Genomic DNA, 6,000 nt, shown 5'->3' with positions numbered 1-6,000 from the left:
ATTTTTTTGTTTGATTTCCCGCATTTCGCGATTACGCTTACACATATAATGAAATCTTCTTCGTATTTTCTTTCGCCGGCCATGCCGGTCATGATGCTTTTCCTATCTAATTTAAACACCTTGCAACAAACGTTTTTCGCGCGCTAGTGACATCGATTTTGTTGACTGCATGAAAATACGGATCGCACAACGAAACGAAACGAAAAAACGAACTTTTGAACAAAACGAAGAAAAAAAAAATACTATCGCAAATTTTTCAAAAAATTTTTTTCAGTCGGCGGATTTTAAGAGGGTCGGTCGGGTAAGGGGAAACAAACTTAATTTTAATTTTGGCCTAGCAGTTTTAATTGAGTGTCCACAAAAGGGGCCAGTCAGGCAAAATGGCTATTGCCATGGAGAGTCCTCGGAAGGGGCCAGTCAGGCAAAATAGATATTGTCATTGAGTGTGCACACTAGGGGCCATTTAGACAGAATAGTCTCCTGAGCTATAGTCATTTAGAGTTTTCTGCTGGTTTTTGAAAATGGAAGTCCAGGGCTGCTTTTTTTCAAAAACTGAGTCAGGTATATTGAAGACAGCTCTGCAAACTTTCAAAAATGATAATCCATGACCAGCAGCTGACAATCCTGGGAGCAGATTCCCACTACAGAGAGCTTTGGTCATTTCTTTTCAGTTGACTTTAAAGTGTACATTGAATATAATTACTGACTTATTTCAGTTTCAAGGTTTTTTTTGCAGATGCTTTGATCTCTTTTTTTTTTCAAGCAGTATAGATTTAAACTGACCTGCATGTAGTTGCATGTAGTATTATCCCAGAATTGCTGGGTGCTGTTTGCCTGTTGGAAGTCAAGTCAAGGTCAGTCTCGCAATTTCCGTTTCAGATGTGAGAATGTAAATATTCACTGTTTAAAGCAGGGGTCTCAATCTCAAACCACCATGGGGTCCACACTAGGGCATTTTCAGTGGCCCAAGGGTCGCACCACCTTTGTTCTCTCTCATGACACCTTGTAACGCCAATCATTTTGTAGGCCACATGATACGGCTTTTCGGGCTGCATGTGGCCCATGGGCTGCATGATTTAAAGCATGTTTGGATAAATAGGGAATAAATATTTTTATTTTAACTTATCAGTTATGTTTTAATTGTAATATTTGTAGGTATCTGGGATTTGTTGAATTTGTAGCACTAATGAAAAAGAAAACCAGTATGATACTTTAAAACATGCAAGAATGTTTGAGTCTTTATGGATTAATGAATATCCATGGCTTGAGTGTTATTTTTCAATTTTTACTTTTTTAGTTCAAGTTCTTTTACCCGAACATTTCTTTCTTACTTAAAAACCTAGCTATTTCCACAGACTTTTCTATCTGTCCTAATATCGGGGTATATACATGTACAGTACATGTGTTTTTGATCTTTAAAATAAATCTAATCCTTTCTCGTCCACATATCTGCATGCTATTTAGATATATACTTTTTGATAACTTTAATTATCAGCGTGCAGTATCACGATGCCAACAAAGATAAAAGAAAACAAAAATTTGAATAAATGTATTTTTTAATTTATCTTTTTTATTTACTCATGATGGGATATATTTGCCTGGGATCAGGTCAGATTTCCCAAGGGTAAGTTCAATTTTCCAATCAGCTTACCCGTGGCAAACTAAATTTTATAAAAAATTTAAATCTCTGAATTAAATCTCTGGAGATTTAATGGAGGGCAACATAGATGGAAGTGGAATCGCTGTGGCAGGTAAACGTTTGACAAGAGCGCTGTTAAGGAAATATTAAAAACCAACCATAAAAGCATTCGATTTTACTCTTTCTACTCATCACTGTATACACCGTTTAAATTTGCACAAATTGTTAAAACCTTAGAGTGTAATCTTAGAAGGGAGGCAACTCCTTCAATACATGTTAGTAGTAATCCTGCATTGATGAATGGAATGAATAATTCCCCATACATAGTTTGCTGAAACTGTTAAAACAGGTGGTTTTCATTATTTACTGTAGATAAACTAGTCCTTTCCCATTCAATGTATATATAGTTGAATTCTGATGTAAATGGCTTATTGATCAGAATGGGAATTTGAAAATATGTTCCTAAAAGCATTACATGAATCTGGTTGAAAGTATTCAGTCTATTTACAGTTCTAGATCTAGGTCAGCTTTTCGTGTTTATATAATACACCAGCTGGCACTGTTCTTACATTCCATACTTGATTATTTCTCTCTTACTCCCTGATTTCTACTACCTTTTTTATTGTGGATTTCACAGCTTTGAAACAGATTATAGTCAGTGTAAGAATAATGAGAAAGCATGTTCAGGATCAAATCGTTTTCTGCCTGGTATAATAATACATGATGTTGTTTACTTCTGCTTTAGTTGTGTAATACATAATACTGCTTATTTCTACCTTTTTTTGGTAAAAGCTGATGCTATTTCTACATAGTTTTGTAATACATAATACAGCCTAATTCTACATTGTTGTGTAATACATAATACAGCCTAATTCTACATTGTTGTGTAATACATAATGCAGCCTAATTCTTCATTGTTGTGTAATACATAATACAGCCTAATTCTACATTGTTGTGTAATACATAGTACTGCCTAATTCTACATTGTTGTGTAATACATAATACCACCTAATTCTACATTGTTGTGTAATACATAATACTGCCTAATTCTACATTGTTGTGTAATACATAATACTGCCTAATTCTTCATTGTTGTGTAATACATAATATTGCCTAATTCTACATTGTTGTGTAATACATAGTACTGCCTAATTCTACATTGTTGTGTAATACATAATACCACCTAATTCTACATTGTTGTGTAATACATAATACTGCCTAATTCTTCATTGTTGTGTAATACATAATACAGCCTAATTCTAAATTGTTGTGTAATACATAATACAGCCTAATTCTACATTGTTGTGTAATACATAGTACTGCCTAATTCTACATTGTTGTGTAATACATAATACCACCTAATTCTACATTGTTGTGTAATACATAATACTGCCTAATTCTACAATGTTGCATGATACATAATACCACCTAATTCTACATTGTTGTGTAATACATAATATTGCCTAATTCTACATTGTTGCATGATACATAATAACACCTAATTCTTCATTGTTGTGTAATACGTAATACTGCCTAATTCTACATGGTTGCATAATACATAATACAGCCTAATTCTACAATGTTGCATAATACATAATACAGCCTAATTCTACAATGTTGCATGATACATAATACAGCCTAATTCTACATTGTTATGTAATACATAATACAGCCTAATTCTACATTATTGTGTAATACATAATACTGCCTAATTCTACATTGTTGCATGATACATAATAACACCTAATTCTTCATTGTTGTGTAATACATAATACCGCCTAATTCTACATTGTTGCATAATACATAATACAGCCTAATTCTACAATGTTGCATAATACATAATACAGCCTAATTCTACATTGTTGCATGATACATAATACAGCCTAATTCTACATTGTTGTGTAATACATAATACAGCCTAATTCTACATTGTTGTGTAATACATAGTACTGCCTAATTCTACATAGCTGCATGATACATAATACCACCTAATTCTACATTGTTGTGTAATACATAATATTGCCTAATTCTACATAGTTGCATGATACATAATACCACCTAATTCTACATTGTTGTGTAATACATAATATTGCCTAATTCTACATTGTTGCATGATACATAATAACACCTAATTCTTCATTGTTGTGTAATACATAATACTGCCTAATTCTGCATTGTTGCATAATACATAATACAGCCTAATTCTACAATGTTGCATGATACATAATACAGCCTAATTCTACATTGTTGTGTAATACATAATACTGCCTAATTCAACATTGTTGTGTAATACATAATACAGCCTAATTCTTCATTGTTGTGTAATACATAATACGGCCTAATTCTACATTGTTGCATGATACATAATACCACCTAATTCTTCATTGTTGTGTAATACATAATACTGCCTAATTCTACATTGTTGCATAATACATAATACAGCCTAATTCTACAATGTTGCGTGATACATAAACCAGCCTAATTCTACATTGTTGTGTAATACATAATACTGCCTAATTCTACATTGTTGCATAATACATAATACAGCCTAATTCTACAATGTTGCATGATACATAATACAGCCTAATTCTACATTGGTGTGTAATACATAATACAGCCTAATTCTACATTGTTGCATAATACATAATACAGCCTAATTCTACAATGTTGCATGATACATAATACAGCCTAATTCTACATTGTTGTGTAGTACATAATACTGCTTAATTCTACATTGTTGTGTAATACATAATACAGTCTAATTCTACAATGTTGCATGATACATAATACCACCTAATTCTTCATTGTTGTGTAATACATAATACAGCCTAATTCTACAATGTTGCATGATACATAATACCACCTAATTCTTCATTGTTGTGTAATACATAATACTACCTAATTCTACATTGTTGTGTAATACATAATATTGCCTAATTCTACATTGTTGTTTAATACATAATACAGCCTAATTCTACATTGTTGTGTAATACATAATACTGCCTAATTCTACATTGTTGTGTAATACATAATATTGCCTAATTCTACATTGTTGTGTAATACATAATACAGCCTAATTCTACATTATTGTGTAATACATAATACTGCCTAATTCTACATTGTTGTGTAATACATAATACTGCCTAATTCTACATTGTTGTGTAATACATAATGCTGCCTATTTCTACTTACGTTGTGTAATGCACAATGCATATTTCTACACGAGTTGTCTAATAGATGATGATGCCTATTTCTACAAGAGTTGTCTAAAAGATGATGATGCCTATTTCTACATTTGTTAGGCAGACTTGAATTCATACAATATTAAATATTTTAACATCTAAGCAATTGTCAACAAAGCTACCTAAAATTAGCTCAGTAATAATGGATACATTCAAGTTATACTTGCAATCCCAAAATTGTAAAGAAATTATAATGGATATTTTGGGTACACACTTCATTGTTCCTGTATGGCTGGCAGTATGGAGAACCTTAAACATGTGTTTGGATTTGTATGAAATTAACAATATATAGAATTAGAATTACTGTAAACTACAAAATTGTAGAAACTTGAAAGCATAACATTTGTTTGAATTTAGTGAGGAAACTGATTTTCATTTTTATGCATGTTAAATTTTTGTGACTAAATCATACCAGCAATTAATGTTGTTCCAACAACTAATGACAGTGTTTGACTTTTAAATCAGTTCAACTTCAACACATGTTTAACCAGCACAATTTTTAAAATGTTTTTTCTTACATGGGTAAGCATGGTGAAATTCATTTCTGTTAGTAGCCTTTTTCCTTTGACAAAGTTTTTTCTGATAGCATGGAAATCAGAAAATAGTAATACTGACAAACATTGAGATACAGGTGAGACAGTGGGTTCCACAGAATCAGGTTTTTGCCCTACAACAATAATGTTTCAATTTTTATGCTGTATAAAATAATTGGTTGGTTGCTCAGAGTTTTATTTTTATTTATTTCCTACTCAGCTAATTATAGTTGAACCAAGCTTGCCTGGCCTAATTTTAATTGATTGAGAAATGACCTAATTTTAATTGATTGAGAAATGTCCTAATTTTAATACATTGAGAAATGACCTTTTCAACAAATTCAGGTGGCTGGCTGATCATTACAGGTGTGTGCCTTTTTTTTCCTTCAAACTCAGCTGTCAAATAAATCTGATGATTTATACCATCAGCCTTCACCTTGAAATCAGAAATCAGTGACATGATTCAAAACATCTTAGACATGCTGATTTGTTATGGGTCAACGGGAAGGGGGGGTTGCCTTAAAAATGTGTATCAAGTGTACTTACAAATATTACGATTAAAATTTTGCTGATAAATATACATTTT

The sequence above is a fragment of the Sinohyriopsis cumingii genome, chromosome 8, assembly GCF_028554795.1.
Source record: "Sinohyriopsis cumingii isolate HCF-2022 chromosome 8, ASM2855479v2, whole genome shotgun sequence".
In the NCBI taxonomy this organism is placed as follows: domain Eukaryota; kingdom Metazoa; phylum Mollusca; class Bivalvia; order Unionida; family Unionidae; genus Sinohyriopsis; species Sinohyriopsis cumingii.
The sequence above is the reverse complement of the archived record's forward strand: the minus strand, read 5'-3'. Positions refer to the sequence as shown.